General features: G+C 35.2%; 1 long non-coding RNA gene across 2 annotated transcripts in view; it reads right to left on the bottom strand.

Moving 5' to 3' along the window:
* Window positions 1-24125: 24125 nt before the first annotated feature.
* Window positions 24126-26549, bottom strand: part of LOC127544351 (uncharacterized) — an 86785-nt gene continuing 84361 nt past the window's right edge. For both annotated transcript variants that reach the window (XR_007949429.1, XR_007949428.1), the window contains one exon: window positions 24126-25899. This is a non-coding gene — a long non-coding RNA (uncharacterized LOC127544351). The remainder of the gene's footprint in view (window positions 25900-26549) is intronic.

The following is a 26549-nucleotide window of genomic DNA, read 5'->3' as shown; positions in this document are numbered from 1 at the left end:
AACTTCCTCAACTACAAAAAACAAAACAAAAAGTTACTTATTAAAATGTCCATAGGAAAAACACTGGCAAGGCAAGATAATTTTTCCAGAGAAAATTAGATGTTTTTAATAAGCAAAAGAAACTTTTTCAAAAAGGCATGTCTTTGACATCACAATCTAATTTACTTTAATTAAATTTGTTCTTAGAGTGAAGGACTTAATGACCCAATGACAATCTTCCCAGTTCTGAACATGGTCTAATTACAGGAAACAGAAGGGCAAGTGACACCTGCTTATTTGTAGACTCCACTAAATAGAATCAAATGCTAGATTTGTATTTAGCACAGTATCTGGCACTTAATAAGTACTTAATTAATGACTGTTGATTGATTAATTGATTGAAAACAAACTTCTTGGAGAGCTGAGACATTTGGTGAGTTGTGTAAATGGGCATTACCAGGCCCCAGATGAATAACCACTGAAATTTGTGAGTTGTTAAGATAAATCACTTTAGATATTTCATATATGATTTTCACAGTGTCTAAGATACAGATAGTTATATGAAAATGTAGAATGTACTCAGAAGACCGCCAAGTAACAAAGTCCAAGAAAATTTGTAAATGTATCTGAGTCTAATACAAAGTTTCTACCCTAAATGAGGTTACAGTCTAGTTGTTGAAATAGGACAGGTACAGAAATAAAGAGCAAAAGACCAACCTTGAAGGGATATGAAGAATAAATTGGAGGAGAAGGAGAATGGAGGCAGGAAGATCCATCAGACAGCTATTGTAATATTGCAGGTAGGTGGTAATGACAGCTTTTAGAAGGGACATAACAGTAGGCATAGAGAAGAAAGGAATAGAGGGGTGTGAGAGGTACAGTGAAGAGAGAATCAATAAGAGTTGGCAAATAATTAGACATAGGAGGTAAAAGTCAAAGATAATATCAAGTTTCAAATATAAGAGACTAAGTGAATGATGGTATGGGTGACAGAAACTCAAAGCAAGAAAATCTATCAAAATTCAGATTACAGGTTGAGATCTAGATGCCAGTTCATTTTGCTTCCATACAGTGTAAAGTGAGTAAAATTACTTGGTGTTCTTCCAAATTACTGTGTAATTAACATGCTATCACTGAGCAAACTTACTATAAGCTCTTGCCAACAGTACAATCCTATATCCTGTTTAGTGAGCAAATTGAGTGCCAATTTTCCAGTAAAGTGGTAAATTGTCCTGTGGTAGCTTTTTACTAAAAGCTTTGGTTAGGCTTAGAAAAGACGTATAGGACCAGACATGAGGTTTGCTGTAGAGCATAAATACCTGGGTATTTATGACAAGTTGATCATCTAAATTTCATCACCTTAGAGACTGATTCACTTCTAACACTTAGCACCTTAGCACTCACAACTTCTCTCTGATTGGAGGGCTGCTAGAGGGAATAATAAACTCCTCCCCAAATTTCTATTTATAGAGGACTAGATTAATATCATGTCAGCTTTTCTGCTTGGTTTCATCTCCACAAATATCACATTCCAGCATAGGGTAACCTGTGGCTTTACTCTCCCCATTCTCTTCAGCTTCTTTTTGCATAATATCCTCCCCCTTTAATTTGTAAACTACTTGACAAAAGGGATTATTTCTTATCTGTAGCCCTAGCACTTAGCACAGTGTCTGGCACATAATAACTGTTTAATAAATTGACTATTAACATATAGGTTAGAGGTAGCTCTCCCCTCTAATAGAACTTCTTCGATATCATTTGAAAATACTCTCCTTTTACAGATATTATATCTATATTTCTATCTCTCTCTATCTCTATCTCTCTGTCTCCTCTCTTTCATCTGCTTTATCTTCAGTTCTGCAGTCTACAAGGACTTTGAAGATTTGAACTATTTTATCACTTCATTCAAGTCACTAATCAGATGAAAGTTTCAAAAAATAAGTACCAGATCTTTAAGAAAAAGAAGAATATTAGAGCTGACAACTGGTCCAACAAGTCTAAAAAACAATTTTTAACTATGAACAGAATTCTAGCAATTGGTAGCAAAAGGTATGCAGTATACCTTTTGACTCAGCTATAAGTGTTACTAGGCCCATACCTCCAAAGATATCAAAGAAAGAGGAAAAAGACCCATATGTAGGAAAATATTCTTAGAAGTTCTTTTCATGGCAGCCAAAAATTGAAAATTAAGATGGTGTCCTCCTAATGGACACTGGCTTAACTAATTTGGCATATTCATGAAATGGAATATTATTTCACCAAAGGAATAATGAAAAGAACAATTTTAGAAAGAACTGAAAAGATCTTTGCAGAACATAGTGAGCAAAGGTAGAACAATTTATACAATGATAACAACAATACAGGGAAAACCAACTTTGAATGACTTCAGAATTTTGGTGGGGAGGCAATCAGGATTAAGTGACCTGTCTAGTGTCACATAGCTAGTGTCACATTTGAACTCAGGAATGTAGTAGGACAGATTAATTTTAAAAAATATTTGCTAGTTGTAAAATAAAAAACAAGATGAAAAGAGACCACTGAAACATAATTAATAAAAATGTATTAAATATCTACAACGTTCTAAGCACTGAGCTAAGTATTGAGGAAGGCAAAAAACAGATCCTGCCCTTGTGGAGTTCACACTTTAAGGCAGATACAAGTTATACACAGGATTAATTTAAAATAATGAACAGAAGCAAGTCATTAGAATTAAGGGAGTTTGGGACAGGCTTCCTGTTGCAGGTGGGATTTTAACTGAAACTTGAAGGAAGCTAGGGAAGCCAGAAGGCAGAGATGAAGAGAGAGAGAGTATTACAGGCCTGGAGACAGTCAGAAATTGGTTGATGAAGTGTCTCAATCAAGAAACAGCAAAGAGACCAGTGTCAAAGGATCACAGAGTATATAATGGAGATATAAGAAGTGACTTTTAATTCCTTAAAAAAAAAATGGGAAGAATTAGACTATTGCTCTAACTAAGCAATCAATGGCAAGCATATTAGGAAACTTCATCTGGCATGACTCAATGAAAAGAGGGCTAGATTTGGAGCCAGAAGACTTGAGGTCAAACCCCCTTCCACTAATTACCTGTTTGATCTAGTGAGAGTTACTTAACTCTCCTGATCTAAGTGTTCTCAGGCATAAAATGAACCTATTGGATTCAATGATCTGTAAGATCCCTTCCAAATCTAAATAGATGACCCTATGCAATGTAACATTTCTAAAGATAACAATGGGTCCCATGTATGATCAGTCTCCCCAACATTACTTTCATGTAATCACAGAATGCCTACTAGGAGCCCAGAATCACACATTTATGACTTAGTCACTACCTACTGAAAACTCTTCCTTGGATCCAATGATTGATATTCACTTAAGACCTCAATTGTTTAAAAAAAAAAAAAAAAAAGCAACAATTTAATTAGATTGGAGAAAGCATGGCCAAAATTAAGAAGCATCAAGTAACAAATAACAGAACATTTTCTTTTTAATCTCCATAGATTCAACCCTTACATTTTACAATGAAGAAATTTATAGAAGAAGGTGACTTGCTCAGAATCACATCTATTAAGACAAAAAAAGCAGGATTCAAATTCAGTTCTTCCCAGTCTAGGTCCAATGCTCTCCCTCCTTCTCGTTTTCCTTCCCCCTCCCTTTCCTTTTCTGTTTCCACTGTATTACACTTCTCTGCTATATATAGGGCTCTGAGAGAATCCATTTTGTTACTGTGAAAGTGCAAAGTACATAGATAGGCAAAAGCATTAAGGTGGAAGAGACAGAATACCTCACTTTTATCTCCTGAGCAAATAATAGGAGCAAAAACTTTAAAAGAAAGAGGGTTCCCCAATTTCACTTACAGAATTCCCTGCAAAGCCAAGCCTTTATAGACAAGTTAAGCCTGCAATGACTGCAGAGGATTTAGTTGTATCTCCCTTTCTGACTCTGGCCAAAGAGGGTTTCAAATGTCAGCCCCGGTAAGGTTTCAGGGCAGCCCCTGGCTGGAAGGACATTCTATTCCCCTTAGATAATTCCTAAAATGCAGTCCCTGGCCAATAGCAAATCGGGGAAACCTTTACTCACTGGGCCAATCTTAATTGTTAATTCACACACAATATCAAGGCTGTTAAGTAACTAAGGATTTCCTTACTCAGAAGCCTTAAAAAGGAAACTGAGAAAGCCTGTAAGAATCCAGAGCTAGTTCTATGAAGAGGAGGGGAGAGAGGGGGCGCGAAGAGAGAGGAGGAGGGACTTGTCTTTCATTGCTTCAGCTCACATGGGTAGTTCTTTCTGGATTATGTGTGCTATACTGAGCTGGCAGGATAAAGAGAAGCTAAAGTCCTCTTTAACTTACAATAGGGTGCGAAATCAGACACCTGAAGGAGCTCACAAAGCCTGCTATTAAAATTGTGTGCCAAATTTGTCCTATGACCTCAGGGAGACCTGCTTTGAGAGAAGAGCACCTGTTTGCAGAGAACATTGTTGGGCTTTGGGGATAGCCCCAACCTGCATTTCTTGAGGACTTACAGCTTGACAAAACCCACAAGACGATCTTCCAGTATGATTTCTCATCCATTCTAGGGAGAAAAAAAAAATACTTACGCTTTCCTTTTTCAGAACAATGTACATAAAATGACTGCAGGTTTACTTTGTTTTTGTCCAGACCAATGATTTCATTTGTGTGTGGAAATTTCCTTTGGGTAGTGGAAACCACCCATGAAAATCTGCAAATGGCCTGAATTTATATAATCTTTTAAAAGAGTTGCCTGGGGACACTGCGAGGTAATGAGTAGCCCATAGGCATATATACTCTGTGAATCTAAGGCTGAATAAGAACTTTAATCTTCCTGATTCCAAGGCTGATCTTTTAACTACTAAATTAAACCAGTCTCTCAGGCTAAAGAGATGCAAGTAACTGTAAAAACAATACTATTTTACACAGGCAAAATCAACATAGTTAGAATTATAAGAGGAAAATTAACTATGAAAAAACCTTTGGGATATATTTCTCTGATAATAATTTGGTATATAAGATATATAGGAAAGTAACATGAACATATAAGAACAAGGGCCATTCCCTAACAGATAAATAGTCAAAAAATATGACTAAAGAATATGACCAGACAGTTTTCAAATGAAGAAATCAAAGTTATCAACAACTGTATTTAAAAAAAAAAAAAAACACTCCAAATCATTAATGAGAAATGAAAATTAATATAACTGAGATTCTAACTCATATACATCAGATTCATAAAGATGATAAAAAAGGAAGATGATAATCAGTGAGTAGCTGTGGGAATACAGGTACACTAATGCATTATTGGTAGAGCTAAGAATTAGTTCACTCCTTCTGGGAAGCAATTGGAACTATATCCCAAAAGTCACTAAACTGTGCATACTCTGACATTGTGACACTAATCCTATCTACTCTGAATTAAATATATTCCAAAAAGAGTAATAAAGTAAGAGATTACTACTTTTTTCGTGTAGTAATGAAACAGACATAACGTAAATAATGTTCTATCGGGAAACAGCTAAACAAATTGTAGTATATGATTGTAATGAAACATTACATAAGAAATGATAAAGGGACAACATAGGAAGACTGTTCATTAATGTAGAATGAAGTAGTTGATCAAGAAGAACAATTTATACAATCACTAAAATATCATAAAACAACTTTTGAAAAACTTTAAGAACTAACCAATGGCATCTCCTTGAAAACAATCTTGGCACACTGGACAAACTTCATTCTAGGTCCCTGCCAAGCTGATTGGTGACTGCCTCTTCTGGACCACTATTTCAAGGCCGGCTTCACTTCATCCTCTACTTTCTGGACATCTTTTTGAAATCTCCTTGCCCCCTTACAATATATTTCCTCCTTACTTATTCTAGATTCTGGAACTATGAACTGTGATCAAAATCAATTCTTCCCATATTTTGGGATAAGGGCTTATTAATCTACTCTTTGACTCCAACCCTAGCTCTCTTATATCTTTCTAGATTAAAGATCTCTTTCCTGGCTAGTAATCCTCTTGGTATGTTGTCTTCTTCCTCTATGTCCTCATTAGAATATGAGCTCCTTGGGCAAAGGTATTGTCTTTGCTTCTGTGTTTGTATCTCCAGCGCTTAGCAGATAGTAAGCATTTCATAAATGCTCATTTATTCATTTGTTAAAGCAATGACCAGTAATGGGGAAACATGCTTCCCACTTCTTGTGGATATAGGATTAGAATTACATATATATGTACATATATATATAAAATATGACTGATAAATTAATTTTGCTTGATTATTATAAGAGATGGCCAGGGCAGAGTGGGATGGGGGAAGAGAGGGAATGGAGCAAGAAGTATTGAGGAGAATAGGAGGTAGTGAGCAAGATGAGGAGGAAAAAATATTTTTTTTCCTCAATAGTATTTTGTTTTCCCAAATACATGTAAAAATAATTTTCAATATTAATTTTTGTAAGACTTTGGTTCCAAATTTTTCTCTCTCCCTCCCTTACCTCTCTCCTCCCCAAGACAGCAAGCAATCTGATATAGGTTAAAAACGTGCAACTAAAAGAAAATATTTTTAAAATTACTAGAAGAGAGCAGAAGGAATTTCAGAAGCAACAGAGTAGTATTAATTTTACCATGTTAAATTTAATATGCATTTTAAAATAACTGTACATAATAGCTTCATAATTTCATTTACAAGCTCCCTTTCATGTTTTTCTTTCCATAAAGAAATAGTCATGTTTTTGTTAAGTTCTTAATTTAAAAAAATAAACCACTACAAGAAATCAGACATCAGATTTAATGTCTGACCAAATCTTGTTCCCAGAGAACAATGATAAAACACACTTCTCTACTTTTAGAAAAGATGTTGGGGACTATGGGTTCAGGATATTGCATAAACTGTTAGGCATGGTTTCTGAATTGTGTAGTTTTGCTTAACTGCTTTTCTTTCTTTTGAGACTTTATGAATACTGGGTGGGGCATATTGGGAAATAAAAAGTGTGGGTTGTTTTAAGCCAAAAAAATAAACAAAAAGATATCCTTTCTTACTGGCAGACAGATCATATTTTGATGTTTCATAGACTATATCAACTGCATAACTGTATCAGATTTATTGTAGTTAATGCCATGTTATCAAATACTAAATAGCATTTTAATGTAGCAATCTAAGTTGGAGATCTGCTGTACAGAAAATAGTAAAATATGATATGATATTTCTTGAGAATAGTCCAGGGAAAACTTTAAATCAATGATTTAAAATTACTCAAATTTTACTCACTTTCCTCTTAAAACATGGTGGAAATTTTGTAGAAAACTGGTTTAGATGATAAGGTTAAGATTGAGTAGAGGAAGGGAAAATTATAAAAGGAATTAGAAGACATGAGTCATTGTCATTCAGAGATTTGCCTTGTAAAAGAAAGGATAAACACTAATGAAAATGTGTGACCAGCAACATGAAACAGAAGCACACTGTAGTAAAATGTACTTTATATTGACCAATATTGGTTGAAATATGGACTGCTCTTTCCCCTCACATCTGGATTATGTAAAATCTATGTGTACCATAATCACTGTATTAGCTTTTTTAGTTTTAGTCACCTTTCCTATCTGATGTCATAAAAGCAGCAATTATTAAAATTAGTTTTAACATTCTTATTTCTATGAAATATTAAATATAAAACTTCCTTTATTGACACATTTTCATATAAAAATTTTATAGAATTATTTTTCAGTTTGGTGTAAAGTAGCATGGCACACTGCATAAAGTTAGGAAGACTTAAGATAAAGCCCAGTTTCTGCTTACTAGCTATATGATTATAAATAAGTCAATTAGCTGTTCTGAGCCTGAGGCAGCTCTCTGAAGACTGAAAATTATAGATGTTTGATGATGTGCATACTTTTGAGAGAGGTTCCCACAGCTACAAAATCACATGTCTTTGCTTATTTCAATGACTATTAACATGATGCTTTTTTTTTCTTTTCAAAGAGATCTTACTTCAGGGATGTAACTAATATTTGGACCATTATGATATTTTTATTTTTCCTCCTTTTTCTTCCTGCTATTTTATATAAAATGTTTTGCAAATCTTAAAGAATTATATAAAATTAGTTCTTATTGTTAAATGAAAACAAAGTTAAACTTCAATAATTATAATTAATCTTTAACCCAGATGGGAATTATAGAAGCATATCTCTTCATAAAGTACAGAAGTGAAGGTTTTTAAGTACAATATTTTGCATATTGTCATATATGGAACGATTCTGTTTAACTGCTTTTCTTTATTTTGAAGGAAAGAGGGCACAATGTAAAGCTAAAAGAATCAGGGTGCATATCTAGGAATGACAGTGATAAAAACAAAAGACATTAATACATTTTTTTCTTTCCTTTTTTTTTTCATTCAAGTCTTTTAATACAGGATTGCAAAACTCCAAAGTTTGCAAAATATTGAAGAGGATCTGGTAAACAAATCTTAAACAACAGGTGTGAAAGGTTCCTTTCTCCTTTGGTCCCTAAATCCTTTTTTTTAATTAATTAATTTTATTAAAGCTTTTTATTTTTCAAAATATATGCATAGTTGATTCTTTGACATTAACCCTTGCAAAACCTTGCGTTCCAATTTTTTCCCCATTTCCTCCAGCCCCTCTCCTAGATAGCAAGTAGTCCAATATATGTTAAACGTGGTAGAAATATATTAAATCCAATATATGCATACATATTTATAAAATTATCTTATTACATAAGAAAAATCAAGTCAAACCAGAAAAAAATGAGAAAGAGAATAAAATGCAAGCAAACAACAAAAAAAAGAGTGAAAATGCTCTGTTGTGAACCATACTCGGTTCTCACAGTCCTCTCTCTGGATGTGGATGGCTCTCTTCATCACTGAACAATTGGAATTGGTCTGAATCATCTCACTATTGGAGAGAGCCAGGTCCATCAGAATTGATGATCAATACTTTTTTTTTTTTTTCAAAAAAGATATTGGCCTACTCATTCAACGTGGATAAAACCACCTCTTTCCCAGATAACATATAGTTAAGTGCATAAACCATTTAATTAGCTTATAGATAAGCATAGACGATAGATGATACATCTTTCTCTGTCTATATGCTCTTATACATATATGTATATGTTATAATGCATATATGTTGACATAAAATCTATCTTCATATATATGTGTGCAAACACACACATGTCTTAGGCAGGCAATAAATAGGAGGATAATGGACAGAATTTTCTTAATGAAAGCTTATCGCATTTTCAGTAACAAGAAGTCACTTGATGTTGCAAAAAAAATCACTCAATACTGTGTTTTGCAAGACTGAGCATACAAAACCTACATCGAATTGCTTACCATCTCAGAGAGAGAGGAAGTAAGGAAGAGAGAGCAAAAATTTGGAATTCCAAAGCTTTTTAAAATGAATATTAAAAATTGTTTTTACATGTAACTGTGGAAAAAAGGTATTAAAAAAAAGACCACCCAAAATCTCACAATGCCCTATATAATGAACTGTCCATCTGTAGTACAATAAAAGGCAGTAGTGAGCACTTTTATGTTAAGAAAAGGAAGCAGAAAGAGAACGAGATACAATAGTTAGGAAAATGAAGATAAATCAATTCATGAAATAATAAAAGACTTAAAAGTAAGTCTCTAGTGTCTTGGAATATATATATATGGAAAGCTTTGGAGCAAAATTGCACAGGATGAGTTAGTTAGTTGTGATTAGCCCCAGCTGAAAGAGCACCCATATTAATGAGATCACAGATCAGTTAAAATATTAAGAGGTCTGCCATGGCAAGGACAAAGAATGTTCAATATAAAACTGACTCTTTGGGTAAAATTTTCTATGAAAAGGAAAAATTATTCTTCAGTTACTTTTCAAAATTGAGAAAGGAGAGAGAAACCATAAGGAGGAAAAATAGAAGATTAAATATGATATGAACATTCCAATTCTTTTGGAATCTCTTATCACTTTATACAAGCTGTCCAGATGCTTCAAAAATTCTTCCTCCTCACCTCTGCCTCTTAGACTCTCTAAATCATTGTGATGGCTTATCTGAAGTACCATATCCTCTGAATTTAATTCAACATTATAGAGAAACATATATGTAATTGTTAACAGCTTAGGAGTATAGGAAGATTGGTTAAAAGGAGCTATTTTGTTCTTTCCCCTACCTACCACATTGAAATGCCCTATCACGGTTAGCAAATAGTCAATGGGCCAGTTTTCCTGGAACACAGAATATATGAGTAGCCAAATCAAGCTGGAAAGAGAGATTAGAATCAGACCATGAAGATTTAAATGACAAAGAGAGGAGTTTGTATCTTATTCTAAAAGCATGAGGATTTTAGAACTGGAGAGTGACATGATAAGATCCATGTTTTATTAATATCAATTTGGCAGTTGTGTGGAGGATGGATTTAAGAGGAGAGAGTGGAAGTAGGAAGAGACCAATTGAGAGACTATTTCCACCTTTCTAAATATTCCACTCCACTATTCTGATGAAAGGTAATGAAAGGTATAGGCAGTATGAATGATGAGGAAAGGTTGTATATGGGAGATATTATAGAGATAGAAACTAGGCTAGGGGCTGTGTAAATGGCAAAGAGAAGATGGATGTGAGAGATGCTGTAGAGATAGACTAAACAAATCTTGGTAACTAATTAAATATGAAGGATGAAAGAGAGAAAAGAAAAAGAGAAAAGAGAGAAAAGAAAATGATGACTCCTGGGTTGTGAAGCTGGGTGACTGGAAGAATGGTGAAATATACCTAAATGAGGAAGTTTGAAGGAGGGTTGGATTTGAGGGGAAATAACTTCTCTTTTAGACATTTGACTTTAGGACATCCAGGTGGTGATGATATCTAGAAGGCTAGATATCATCTAATCTAGATTCAAGAGAATTCAAGAGGATTAAGATAGTATATATAGATTTGGGAATCACTTGCATAGAAATGATTATGGAACCCACAGGAGCTGATGGGAGAGAGTGTAGAGAGAGAAAAGAGTATAGAGAAAAGAATCTACAGTGAGTGACTGGAGGATAATCATGTTCCAGCAAGGGAGATAGAGGAAAAGCAGTCAGACAGATAGGAGAATAAAGAGACAGAGATAGACAGAGACAGAGACAGAGAGATAGAGACAGAGACAGAGACACAGAGACAGAGACAGAATACACAGCATCATTGAAGCTAAGGAAAGAGAGACTATTCAAGAAAAAAGAGTGGCCAAAAGAAGATTGAGAAAAGGTTATCAGATTCAGCAGTTAAGAGATCTCTGGCAATCTTGAAAGTGCAATTTGAATGGAGTGGCCAGGTCAAAAAATCATATTACAAGAAATTGAGAAATGTGTAGGGGTTTACAGAAATGAAGAAAATTAGTATAGCAATCCTTTCTAGGTATTTGGCTATGAAAGGAAGAAGATACATAATATGATAGCTTGAGAATACATCCGTATTAATTAAAAGCATTGTAAGGTCTTAAAAATTCATTGGATATGAATCTCCTGAACAGAGAAAGTAAAAGCAGAGAGGAGTGTATATAGTTGCTGTGGAATGTCCATTCAGTCATAGCTAATTTGTTTAATTTTTTTTGAAGATAAGGTGTATGTGTTAAGGAGGTGGGGAGAAGGGAGTTAGATGAGGAGATTATTTATTGGAAAGTGATTACTATGTCAAAATAAAATGTATTATCAATTCAAATAAAGGAACAATCTAATATAGAGTCTGGAAACCTGTGATATTGGGTGTTTTGCCATGGAAATCCTTCCACAATATGAACATCATGGTGTGTGCACAGATAGAGGTTTCGTAACCTTGTTATTGATCTACATGTAGCCTATACCAAGAAGGAATAAGGATAAAAGATGGACAATCAGATTTTATCTGTTGCAACTTAACAGAAGCTTGAGCAGCTAAGTTTATCTCCACATGTCTATTTTAGAAGATTGCCTGAGAATTATGGGAACTCTTAACAAACCAGATGTTTTCCATAATCGCTTCTTTATTTAGAATAAAATATAGTAGCCAAGAAATAATGATCTAAACTGAAGTGATGGCAGAAAGCAGACCAGAACAATGGTTGGAAAAGGTTTTGGAGATCTCTCACCCTCTCATTTTACTGATTGGGAAATTTAGGTTGAGGCAGTTTTGAGTTACTCATCCAGAGCACATAGCTCATTAAATGGCAAGCTCCAGGACAGAACCCTTTCCATTACACTTTGGGAAATATTGCAAAGATATCATTAGCAGGCCCTTGTGATTCACTGAATGTGAGAAGTTTGTGAGAAGGAGAAGTTAGAGGTTCCAGAATGTCAGGTCTTGGCTTACTTAAAATGGAGTAATGGAAAGAGCACTGGTTATAGAAACAGAGTTTGAATACCAGATTTGAGTGACTTTAAGCAAATCATCTCTCTCTAGGTCTTAGTATTCATATCTTAAAAATGAGAGAACTGAGCTAAGTGATGTCTAAGGTCATTTCCTGAGCTAAATTATTTGATCTTGTCATTTTCATGCCAGCAAAAATGATGGCACCATGAGAGAGAGATATGAAACAAGAGTTAGTTTAGTTAGGAAGAGGGAGAGCTAGTGAAAGGGAAAAACATCAGGACCTCCGAGCAAAAATACCTAGCAGGCAATTGTTGGGGATATGCCACTGGAATTTAGAAAGGATGAAGATGCAGGATTTTTTTGGACAGAGGCTAAACTAAGAATTGGAAAACATAGGAAATGTGTTTGCAATGAGGATGGTGATGTGCTCATATAATCCCAGCTACTGGAGAGGCCCAGGACTGCAGATCATTCAGGCTTGTAAATTATTTTCTACAGTGGCCTATGATGATTGGATTAATGTGATGATCACCAGGATCTGGCCACAAGCTGCCTAAGAAGGGAAGAATTGGCCCAGGTCTCCAAGCTTCCCTGTCAGTCAGCAGGGGACTGGGAATGGTGAATAGTCCTTGCACCTCTAGCTTGTGTGAGATAAGAGAGACAGAAAACAAGAGAAGAGGAATGGAGAAAAGAGGGGAGAGAAGGGAAAGAGAAGGACAGGAAAGAAAGGGGAGGAGAAGGGAGGAGATGTGTGCTGTCGTGTGCTCTTAACTATCATTCCACTTGGGTGGGATGGGAGGGTGACTAAGCTGCCTCTAATAGGATTTCCTATCCTATGGAAATTTTAATTCAATTAAAAAGGAAACTGGAGAACTGAAAAATTAAGTAAGATTAATGAGAAACTTTTGACACTAATTTGCTTATTGCTATCCCAACTGGTTGACTTCACATCCAAATCAATGCTTTCTCACTTTACCCAAAGAGTATAAATTAGGCCAAACAAGAAAGAGCAAGTAGAAAAAGATATCTATTCTCTAGATTATCACATGAAGTTAGATGGACAATTTATAGAAGAGAGCGAAAGGAGAAAGGGAGGTTTAGAAGGAGGAAGGGAGGGAGAAAAAGAGAGAGAGAGAAAGAGAAAGAGAGGTGAGGGGACTGATTAAGAATGCCTCCTCCCATATCTGGCATAGAATGTCTATTCTCAATCAAGCCTATCTTTAAAGTATAAAACTTCCTTGCTCAGGTACCACTCTGAACCTGTACTCCCAACAAATACTTTTGCTATAGTTGACATCTCCTTCACATGAATGACTTTTAACATTGTGACTGAATCTCCTTTATTAATAAATATAGATAGACAGAGATGTCGATATAGACATAATGACATGTATATGTATACGTATATATGTGTATATATTCATCTATACACATGTATTTATATACTTTTGTTTTTGTCTTCTTGCTGCCTCATATAGTAATAAAGCTCATATTTATACTAGCTTCCTGAGTGCCAATTTTCTGTAAATCCTTGAGCATGGATCTTTGCTCTAACCTAAGTTGTGAAACCAAATAAAGCAATTTATCATTTCAAGGTGCAGTATATCTATTTTTCTGTTTCTTCAGAGAATTGATTCAGAATATTGCAGCCATAAATGAAAGAAAGAAGTATATATTAAGTGCTAACTGTGTGCAAAGCATTGTGATATGGGGAAGAAACGTCCATAGAACACATAAGTATAAAAAGATTGTCTTTGCTTTCAAGAAACATACATTCTAATAGGAAAAACAACACATATGGATGGTCGATGAAGTTGCATAAAAATCACTTGCCATACATGAAAAAAAACCAAAACAATGTTTGCATTCAGGTTATTTTATGCCTCTATTTATTCTTATTCTTGAAGCTTTTAGAGGATTGGGGCTTTTTTCTATTACTTTGTATTTCCCAAATTTGAGAAAGTCATTTCTTTGAAGGTTGTGATGACTGCGTATTTAAAATCAGCCAGAGTTAGGAATTCAGGTTAAGGGAAAAATCTTCAATCTTTATTCTCAGTGGAGGTGAGGGGGGATTGCGATAGCAATATGGGCAGTGAAGAAGAATTGTGATAGCAAAACGGGCAGCTGCGATAGGAAGCCAGCTAGCAGAGGGGGATCAGAGGTGAAGGGCGGTCGCAATAGCAATGTGAGCAGCTGTGTCAAGATGCCAGCTAGCAGTCTTTCTTTCCGCTTACCTTTCCACTCCCCTGCCTCCACCCACCAAAAACATCATTTCCTATACACATCAGGACTTGCACAAAGAATGGGTGGGGGCCATTCTTTCTCCAAGCATATTTCCGCTTCCCTTTCCACTCCCCTGCCTCCACCCACCAAAAACATCATTTCCTATACACATCAGGACTTGCACAAAGAATGGGTGGGGGCCATTCTTTCTCCAAGCATATATATTAATAGAGTATGGTCCAATTACTATTTAGCCTCACGTAATTGGGACCTCAGTGCATCAACTCAAGCCTCAGCCCATTACATTTCCCACTATCTTTTGTTTTAGAACACAGGTGGTCATGCCATCCCTGACTCCTCAGGGAGGTCAGAGATGGTGGCACATGATGTATTGTCCCATATGTAATTTTCATTTTTTTTTTACATCAGTAGTAAGTGATTAAAGTCTATACATAGAGCAAAAAAACATGATTGGGATTTACAATGGTGTTTTTAGGAACAAAATCAGCTGCAGTATTGCGAAGCATTATCTCCACTTCTCAAACATTCCTCAATTTTCTGGTTCTATTTTTTTTAACCTTTTTAAACTTAATTTTTAATTCCAAACACAAAAAAGAAAACAAAACCCCAAAAACCTATTTTCATGTACAAAACAACACAAAAGATAATTCCACTTGAAACTGCAACTTACTTTCTCATACAACTTGTTTTTTTTTAAAGTATGCAATAAATTCAACTCATGACTTTCAAAACTATTCAACTTGTCTATGCTTTCTTTTAAATTCCCTTCTGCTGTTCTCTTCTGTGTATTTAAAAAATGATTTAATGGTCCTCCTTTGGGGAGGAGGATAGCCAAAATTTCAAAAATCAGACATGTTACTAGGATAAGGATCCCATTAATAGAGAAAATATTCCTTAGTCATGATTCTATATTTTCTTCCACTAAATGGAGAAATGTTAAGTGATTAACTTGAAACACACAAATCTAAATTAAAAAAAAAGATTCCATTCACTTGACAAAAGTCAGGTTGAATCATGACAGCAAGTAAAAGGTTAATCCATCAAGATTAGAATCTTGATTTGCAATGAGCTGCTAAGTTCAAAATCAACAGTGTCAACAACTGACAGACAGATAAGCTGGGGTCTTTTGGAGAACCAAAGTCTCACAACTAGGAGTAAGTTGGAAAGTAAGAACAGTTTGAAGTAGAATTGAAGTAGCATACTCAGAAGTACTAAGAACAAATTGAAGGGGATGGATAAAAAGGAGAAAATCAGAACTGAAGAGTTCTGGGTCTAAACCATAGACAAGCTAGAAGGAAAACTAGGAAGTTAGGTCATTGTTGAAACTAGTTTTCAAACATTAAGTTTAAGCAATTAGCAACCTCTTTTTGATTAGATGCATCATGGTGGCAGCCACACCTCATGTATAGCTTAAAGAGTCTATATATGTCTGGATCCTAGCACCACCCATTGACTCATTCCCTAGAGCAAAAAAATAATGGTGGGGAACTATGATCAAGAAGTTAATTTATGAATCCTATGTCCCCAAATAGATCAAGAAGTCCCAGAACTAGGCAAGGATTCCTATTTTTCTCAGTCTGTCTTTCTTATCACTACTCATAGAATATACATATAACAAGTGACTGATAAATGTTATTAATATTATTTAAAAAGAGAATATTGGGATGAATGAGAAATTAGGCAAATTTGACTCTTACTTGTCTGCATTTGCCCTTTATGGTTGAAGTGACCTCAAGGACTTGAATAAACTGGGAAGATCTACTTCCATTGACTATTTTTTCTAAAATATTCGAAAGGCAAAAAAGGGAAGATTTGATGATCAATAATTGATTAAAACTAAATTTACCTGCTAATCTTGAAGAATTCAGTCACTAAGGTGGTGGGAAAAAATATTCCATACCTCATAAGAAGAGATTCAATTATAAATTAAACATTGTAGAAAACAAAGTTGCTCATCTAAAAGAAAGGAAATGACTAGTTAATGATGGGATAATTGCTCAACCAACTGTCTGTGTACAGTCAGACTGTTGAATTGTTAGGACAAAAGTAAAAATCTATATCAGATTAATGTGACATCCATTTTTATCTATTCTTTCTTTCCCAGCTCGTTTGCTACTTGAGTCTTATGGGAGATGGCTAACCCAGGTACAAGAAGGAAGGAAGGAAAGAATAAAGGAAGAAAGCAAGAATGTAAAGAAGGAAGGAGGAAGGAAGGAAGGAAGGAAGGAAGGAAGGAAGGAAGGAAGGAAGGAAGGAAGGAAGGAAGGAAGGAAGGAAGGAAGGAAGAAGGAAGGAAGGAAAGAAGGAAGGAAGGAAGGAAGACTTATTAAGTATCATTTTGAGCCAGATAACACATTAAACACTTTACATGTGTTTCATTTGATCCTCACAAGTCTGGGAGGGTGGTATTATAATCTCCATTTTACAGTTGAGAAAACTGAGGCAGACAGTGCTCAAGTGACTTTTCAAGGCTCACAAAGAATAGAGTTGAACTCAGGTCTTCATGACTCCAGGCCCAGCTGGATCTATTCACTATGACCCCTTAACTATCACAATACTGATGATCTATTACTACTAAATCTGGGGTCAGAGAACCTGAGTTTGAATCAAAGTCATAACTCTGTAATCTAAAAAAGGTACTAAATTTCTCTGAGATTCAGTTTCTTCATTATTTAGCTGATATAGTTTGACTAATTAAATTCTGAGCTACAAAGCTGTAATTCTATGAATCTAAGGGATAAAGTCCTTACTGCCCCCACTGCAGAGAACTTTGCTCTGACTATGTTAGATAAGGAGAAACTCTTTGATAAGGTGTGAACTGACCTTGCCCTAGGATGCCGTATTTCATACAGTACTAATGATGAGGAATGCTAGATGCTTGATGAGTCTTAGCTGATTCTTACTGTTGAGACTTGATCTTTAGGATATATTTTATCTTCCTCTAAATACATATTCAAATACATTTTTTAAAAATTAAGTCACAAATTCTACTCCTCCCTCTTTCTCTTGCCTCCCTCCCTGAGATGGTAAACAATCAGGTATAGGTTGTTTTTTAAAATTATTGTTATTATAGTTTTTTATTGACAGAACATATGCATGGGTAATTTTTCAGCATTGTCCCTTGCATTCACTTCTGTTCCAACTTTTGCCTTCCTTCCCTTCAACCCCTTCCCTAGATGGCAAGCAGTTTCATACATGTCTCATACATGTTAAACATGTTAAAGTATATCTTAAATACAATATATGTGTACATATTTGTACAGTTCTCTTGTTGCACAAGAAAAATCGGATTCAGAAGGTAAAAATAACCTGGGAAGAAAAACAAAAATGCAAGCAGTCCATATTCATTTCCCAGTATTCTTTCTCTGGGTGTAGCTGGTTCTGTTCATCATTGATCAAGTGGAACTGAAGTGGATCTTCTCATTGCTGAAGATATCTACTTCCATCAGAATTTATCATCATATAGTATTGTTATTGAAGTGTATCTCCTGGTTCTGCTCATTTCACTTAGCATTAGTTCATGTAAGTCTCTCCAAGCCTCATTTCTTTCTTTCTTTCTTTGTTTTTTTTTTTTAATTATAGCTTTTTATTTACAAGATATATGCATGGGTAATTTTTCAGCATTGACCCTTGCAAAACCTTCAGTTCCAACTTTTCCCCTCCTTCCCCCACCTTCTCCCCCAGATGGCAGGTAGACCAATACATGTTAAATATGTTAAAGTAAATGTTAAATACAATATATGTATACATATCCATACAGTTATTTTGCTGCACAAGAAGAATCAGACTTTGAAATAATGTAAAATTAACCTGAGAAGGAAATCAAAAATCCAAGCAGACAAAAACAGAGGGATTGGAAATGCTATGTAGTGGTTCACACTCATTTCCCAGAGTTCTTTCACTGGGTGTAACTGGTTCTACTCATTACTGAACAAATTAAACTGATTTGGTTCATTCATGTTCATCAGAACTGATCATCATATAGTATTGTTGTTGAAGTATATAATGATTTCCTGGTCCTGCTCATTTCACTTAGCATCAGTTCATGTAAGTCTCTCCAGGCCTTTCTGAAATCCTCCTGCTGGTCATTTCTTACAGAACAATAATATTCTATAACATTAATATACCATAATTTATTCAGCCATTCTCCAATTGATGGGCATCTACTCAGTTTCCAGTTTCTGGCCACTACAAAGAGGGCTGCCACAAACATTTTTGCACATACAGATCCCTTTCCCTTCTTTAAGATCTCTTTGGGATATAAGTCCAGCAATAACATTGATAGATCAAAGGGCATGCACAGTTTGATAACTTTTTGAGTATAGTTCCAAATCGCTCTCCAGAATGACTGGATGTGTTCACAATTCCACCAACAATGTATCAGTGTTCTAGTTTTCCCACATTCCCTCCAATATTCCGCATTATCTTTTCCTGTCATTCTAGCCAATCTAAGAGGTGTGTAGTGGTATCTCAGAGTTGTCTTAATTTGCATTTCTCTGATTAATAATGACTTGGAGCATCTTTTCACGTGGCTAGAAATAGTTTTAATTTCTTCATCTGAGAATTGTCTGTTCATATTATTTGACCATTTATCAATTGGAGAATGGCTTGATTTCTATTAGAGTCAATTATCTATATATTTTAGAAATAAGCCCTTTATCAGAATCTTTGACTGTAAAAATGTTTTTCCCAGTTTATTGTTTCCCTTCTAATCTTGTCTGTATTAGTTTTGTTTGTACAAAAACTTTTCAATTTGATATAATCAAAATTTTCTATTTTGTGATCAATAATGATCTCTAGCTCCTCTTTGGTCACAAATTCCTTCCTCCTCCACAAGTCTGAGAGGTAAACTATCCTATGTTCCTCTATTTTATTTATAATCTCATTCTTTATGCCTAGATCATGAATCCATTTTGATCTCATCTTGGTATACGGTGTTACGTGTGGGTCCATGCTTAGTTTCCACCATACTAATTTCCATTTTCCCAGGAATTTTTGTCAAATACTGAATTCTGATACCAAAATTTGGTCACAGGAATTCAAGAATACAAAAAAAAAAAAAAAAAATAGCAGTGATAATGGTGGAGTAGTTTTTGGATTGACAGAGAACATTCTGGGTCAAGCCTTTTTCTAAACGTCACCCCTCCCCTGCCTGCAAAGGCATAAATCTGGTGAATGAATTAACAATGAATCACCAATCATTTGCCAAACCATTCTACTATCACACTCATTCGGCCACTACTCTAATTCAAACTCTCCTCATCTTTTACCCAGACTACTATATCAGCCTCCTAACTGGTCTTATCTCCAGTGAGAAATAACATGGCAAGGTGGATAGACTGCTACATTTAGAGTTAAGAAGTCCTGGATTCAAATCCTGTTTCAAATACTATGTGATCGTATACAAAAACATTCTTCTTCCCTGAATTCTACTTTTCTCAGCTGTAAAACAAAGTGACTGCATTTGATAATCTCTAAACCCTGATCTATAATTCTATAATCCACACAGCTGATAAAATTATCTTCCTAAGGCATAGGTTTCATCGTGTTACTTCTATATTTAAAAAACTTAAATGACTATTTCCTTCAGGATAAAATATGAGTTCCTCAACTTGAAATCAAAAGCCCTCCATAATCTGGCTCTAAACTACCTTTCTAGTCTCATTTCTCAGGTTTTGCATAGTCTCTGTTCCAAACAAAAGAGACCAATGGATCTTCCTCCAATCCCATTTCTCGACCTGTATGTGCCAAAATGTTTGTGGCAGCCCTGTTTGTAGTGGCTAGAAACTGGAAAATAAATGGATGCCCATCAATTGGAGAATGGCTAGGTTAATTGTGGTATATGAACGTTATAGAATATTATTGTTCTGTAAGAAATGACTAGCAGGATGAATACAGAGAGGTTTGGAGAGACCTACATGAACTGATGCTAAGTGAAATGAGCAGAACCAGGAGATCATTATACACTTCGACAATGATATTGTATGAGGATGTATTCTGATGGAAGTGGATTTCTTCGACAAAGAGACCTAACTGAGTTTCAATGGATAAATGATGGACAGAAACAGCTACACCCAAAGAAAGAACACTGGGAAACGAATATGAACTATTTGCATTTTTGATTTTCTTCCCGGGTTATTTTTACCTTCTGAATCCAATTCTCCCTGTGCAACAAGAGAACTGTTCGGTTCTGCAAACATATATTGTATCTAGGATATACTGCAACATATCTAACATATATAAGACTACTTGCCATCTGGGGCGGGGGGTGGAGGGAGGGAGGGGAAAAATCGAAACAGAAGCGAGTGCAAGGGATAATGTTGTAAAAAATTATCCTGGCATGGATTCTGTCAATATAAAGTTATTATTAAATAAAATAAAATTTAGAATATTAAAAAAAAAGAATCCCATTTCTCCCCCACCCCAATGTTTTTAATAGATTTTTATTGATGTCTTTTGTTTTGTCATCACCCTTCATTTTTTCTTGGTCCTCTCTTCCTTCTCTCTCACACAAAGAGAACTATCTCATAAGAGATTTTATAAAGAATTTATTGCTATTGTTCGATTCTTCATGACTCCATTTGGGGGTTTTCTTAGCAAAGATATTGGAATGGTTTGCCATTTGCTTTTCCAGCTCATAAGAAACTGAGGCAAATTGAATCAAGTGATTTGCCCAGGGTCAAACAGCTAACTACTCATGAAGATAAATCATTCAGACTTCAGGCCCAGGACTACGGCTGCTCTAGCAAAGAATTCCTTTAGTGCATTTGCATAAGGCAGCAGCTTTCATGCTTGGAATCCCTCTACCTTACCTCTACCTCTTGGAGTTCTCACTTCTTTAAAGCCTCATTACAGAGGCCCTCTTTTCTGTTCCACTTTCCTCAATTCCTCCAGTTCCTAGTATACCCTCTTCTCCAATTTCCTTCTCATTGCTTCTCTGTGCATATATCCTTGCTAATAAATTGTGATCTCTTTAAGGGCAGGAATTTTTTCATTTGGGTCTTCACATCCCTACTACTTGACACAGTACCTAGCCTAAGGCTTAAGTAAATGCTTGTTGATTTGAATTATTGAGTCTGATGACTGCAAAATCTGCAGAACTTGGAAACCAAGAGAAAGAAGGTGCATATTTGGGAAAGGAAAGACACACATGTGAGAGCAGCATTTGCTGTCCTAGAGCTTTGATTTTCTAGAGTGAGAGGGGTGGGACTGATATCAACTCATCATAATGAAGCTTAGAGGAGCTTATCTAGAAAATAAGTATCTGGATCAGAAGCTAATTTCAGCAATAGCTAAAGAGTGATTAATTTTAAAAAAAGTTAATAAGTAAACAATAAAAGTAATTTGTGGTGCAGTAGATTGGAACTACGAAGATATCTTCATGAGTCTCAGACACTAGCTGTGTGACCCTGAGAAAGTCACTTAACTCTATTTACCTCAGTTCCTTATCCATAAAATGAGCTTGAAAAAGAAATAACCACTCCAGTATCTTTGTAAAGAAACTCCCAAACGACTCAACAGCACAAGCAGAGAAAATTTCAAAATTCTACCTAAAGCCTTAGATGAACTTTAGATACTTGCTATATGCCCAGCTCTGTAATTGCCTATACCCAGGCACATTAACAGCAGTGATAAAGACAAACTGTCTTTAGATTGTGCCAGATGAGATAGTGATGGTGGGGTTCAGGGGATCTGGTTTCAATCTCATCTCTGACTCTTAACATCCTTTGTGATTTTGGACAGTCATATAATCTGAGACATTTGGACTAGACAGATTCTGACTTCCCTTTTAGCTTTGATACTGTAGTCCTATGATCCCAAATTAATGAAGGAAAACATTCAGAAGGTTGTTCCAGAGTGTGTTTTTGTTCAAAAGACAATCTCAAGAATGTACTTGGCTTTTTCTGAGTTTGCAAATGAAACTTTCCCCAAGTGTAAGTTTTTTCTTTCATTTCAAGTGGTGACTATGGCTAACATCAGAGAAATAGTGTCATACAGTGGAAAAAGTTGGAAAATCTGGGTTTGATCCCAGGTTGTCATTTACCAATATAACTTTGGGCATATTGTTTGGGTCTTAATTTCCTCAACTGCAAAATGAGGAAGTTGAACCCAGGTCCATTTAAGATCTAAACTCACAATCCTATTATCATATTCTATTTGTCTAATATGATGAATTTAAGCCTGAATTTGTCATACCTCCTTCCCTTTCATCAGGTATTGGAATTATCATCATAGATATAGAATGACACTATCTGCTTAGAATGTATTGTAGAGCAAGTAAATGGGACCAAGATGGACTCTTATTTCCTAATAGCATACATCTAATTATTCCTGTGTAACCTCCATATCAGACAACTATAGTACATTAATTGTTGGAAGGAAATAACATTCAGATAAACTGGAAGCTGAAATGCCTGGACTCTAATCCTGCTTCTACCATTTTGCAATCCCAGGATATCAAGTAAGTTATTTAGCCTCCCTCGGTCCTCTTTTCATCTTTCCAAACCAAAACTTTAAAGACCATGGCCAAGGAAGAGAAAAGCCATTTAACTTAGAATTCCCTGGGACTTTATTCTTCATCTTGACTATATACTTTCCAAACTATTCCTTTCTCTTCAACTCTGATTTGACTTTAGGTGAAGATATACCTTTGAGTCTATTTACTCAAGTAAGTGAGTACTTATTACGTCAAAACTTCCCTTCCTATTCCTTGTTAGCTTATAAGCACCCATGGGTGCTAGACTTGGGTATCTAGAGAAAATGACCCCAAATTCATGTGGAATCCCTTCTGGGTTCTTTTGGAAAATTAAGAGTTATTAATAAAATATACATTTAAAAAAAAAAGCTTCTTACACTCCCAAGAAGCATTTAGCAATTAATAAAATAAAATTTAAAAAAAGTATGTGTTTTCAGGCAGTTATAACCTGTGAAGCTAAATATCCAAAGTTTGTCCAGCTTTTTTCTCTGCAATTTAAAGATACAAATGGAGGACAATTAAAATTGTTCTCTTATTTTATCTAGTGAAATTAGGCTTTCAGAAATGCCATTGAAATAGCAAAAAGAAAATAAAAAAGAAAACAAGAATCTTTGGATTTAAATTTCTTCCCTTTTGGATGGAAGGGGAAAGCGGATGAGAAAATAAAGTCAAGTGTTTCTTTATGGTTTGAGCTCAGATGACACAGGGCAAACCTCTAAGATCATAAGCAATCCCTATCTTTCCAATCACCATTGTTATCCTCCCATCAACTCCTCAGGTGTTAGAGAGAGAAGATGCTGCTGGCTCCACAACGTGTAGCACAGTTCCCCTGAAGTGCCTCACTGAACTTTCTCCTACTCAATCTTCCTACAGAACTGCATTATCCCATCAATTCAGTACAAATTGCACAATACTCCTCTTTTTTTCCCCCTAAGCCGAGAAGAAACTTCTCTTTAAGCTACTACACTCCAAGGCCCAGGAGTCTATGTGCTAGACCTGGGAGACTTGTTTTGCTACCAAACTATCTCCAGAGTGCATTACATTCTCTTTCATTTTTATTTTGTTAGGGGGAAAATGGTTTTCAAGGTGGCAGAGAAGATGTTGGGAAATGAAGACGATACACAAAAAAACCCCCAGAAAGTATTAACAAAAATTCATTTATAATATATTTTAAAAGAGCATATTTGATATATAGCAGTGCATAATTGGGAACAGTATCAGATGTAATAATTCACATTTTAATGCTATTAGCTCATAGATCATACATTTCAAGATACATTTCATACATGCATACGTTTCAGAAATAATCAAATCTAGCCCTATTATTTTACAGATAAGGAAACTAAAATCTAAAAAAGATAAGAGCTTTGTTCCAGGTCATACAAGGAGAGCAGAGATGGAGGAAGGGACATAGGTTCCTAGGCTCCAAATCAGAACTTTTGCCCCATGATATGTTACCTCCCCATAACATTTGTCAGAATCAAAGGATTATTAACAATTTGATTCATTTTATATGAGGTTCAATAGTCATAATTTGGGATCAGAGTTTGGGGAGTACTATGATTGAATTACTATTTCTTTCATATTAGAGATTTGATGTTAAAACTAGACATTTGTTTCATCATAATATCACAGATTGACACTTACAAAAACCTATAAAAATCATCTAACCCAATACCTTATTGTTTGTCATTGTTGCTATTCACTCATTTCCATTGTGTCCGACTCTATGACCTCATTTGAGGTTTCCTTGGCAGTTGTCATTTCCTTCTCTAGCTCATTTTACAGATGTGGAAACTGAGAACTGTAGCAATTAAATGATTCATCCCAGGTCACAACTGTGTACAGTGGAACTTGGCTTTGAACCCTAAAAGCCTCTGAACTCCAAATCAAGAAATCTTTTCACTGTATCATGCTTCCTTCCAGTTTTATGTTTTGGTTTGATTTGGTTTAGTTTGGTTTGGTTTTCGTTTAAAGTTATTTATAGTCTTTTTCCATTTGGTGCTATCCAAGGTTTCAATCTTGAATCCCAGCAGAATTACCTTGTACTTTTTGCTTCTGAATCCAATTTCTTATATATCCTGTAGCTTCTGACCCACCGACTGACTCTGACTTTGTACTTTGACCTATAATGCCTAGAGTTCTCCCTATCAGCCAAGTAACTGGATATTCCTGCCAGAAATGATGAAATTGGCTCTGTTCTGGTGATTGTACCCCTTTTGGATACCTAGGACAATTGTGCTCACAGGAGAGAAACCTAAAGAAATCTATGAGCTTCCTACTTGAACCCTTAAACTTAATCTCATTCTATGATTAATTCTATTTCCCCAGAATGACATCACTCTAGACTCAGGGCTCTGGATAGAGCTACCCATGTTGTGAAGAAATGTTATCAATGGCTATTCAATCAAGTTATCTCCCAGTGTAACAGATTTTGGCACAAGGTTGAGCCAAGGGTTGAGACTAGCTTTTTCTTGGAATTCAAATTTTTAACATTTTGGTTTCTTTATCTATTCAAACTTACTGGTTTTTATCTAATGTACACAATGAGCCAATTGGTACAAAAATATTCATAGAAAAAATAAATGAACATTATAAATGAATATTAGTTATTTTGTATATACTTTGCCAAGGTTGAGTGGCAATCAATTGTGTATCATCCATTATTGAATGAATTAGTTCTACATAAATAAAAATTTTTGATAATGTAATATAATTAAATTTTGACTCCTTACCATTTTATTGCTATTTATACACATCATATATGGCTGACAAAAAAAGCAAAGTGAATGGATCTTCAGGGTTTCTTGTCCAACATTAAGGCCTTTTTCCATAAAACCCCTGGGACTCCTTTGCACAAACTTGAGTTCTACCTGAAAGGAAGTGGAACACGATTATTCCTTTGTGTTGATACTTGGGAGGCTTCTTCCTATTTTTGTGTTCAGATAAATGTAAGTGCATAACTGTTATCCTTCCAGTTTCTACTCAAGGAATTGGAGGGCAGTGGATTCTCCTAGCAGAATTGCTATCCTTAAAATTACCTGTTTTTCAAGGTCTGAAAAAATTCAAATGCCATGACCTTCAGAGCATAGTAAGATTTTTTGTCTGTGGTTTGGGCCCTGGCCAATGAACATTTATTACTATGATTTGTAACACAGCGATAATTTATAGCTTGTCCACAACTAATCTAGCAATAACTACATTACATTTACATTATGTAAAGTTAAAAAATTAAACAATCTTGTACATGTAAGTGAGATAAAAGCTTAAAGAAAAGAAATGCAAATTGGTCCATATAGTATAATGTTTCAGGACACAAGTCTGAAATGTTATAGTTTATTGGAAAGCAAGTGAGTGAAGATAAGAAAAGATAATAAAAGATCTTATTAAGAGAAAAACAATCATAAAAAAATATGGAAAGAAGTAATTAGGAAAAAGGGTTTTCTTCACTGGCACACTTGTGTAATGAAAATAGTGTTGAGATCAAAATCAAGAAGTTCTGGGTTCAAATCTTGCCTTTGGA

This window comes from Antechinus flavipes, chromosome 1 (genome assembly GCF_016432865.1).
Source record: "Antechinus flavipes isolate AdamAnt ecotype Samford, QLD, Australia chromosome 1, AdamAnt_v2, whole genome shotgun sequence".
Classification (NCBI taxonomy): domain Eukaryota; kingdom Metazoa; phylum Chordata; class Mammalia; order Dasyuromorphia; family Dasyuridae; genus Antechinus; species Antechinus flavipes.
Note: the sequence above shows the minus strand (reverse complement) of the source record. Positions and strands in the feature narration are given on the sequence as shown.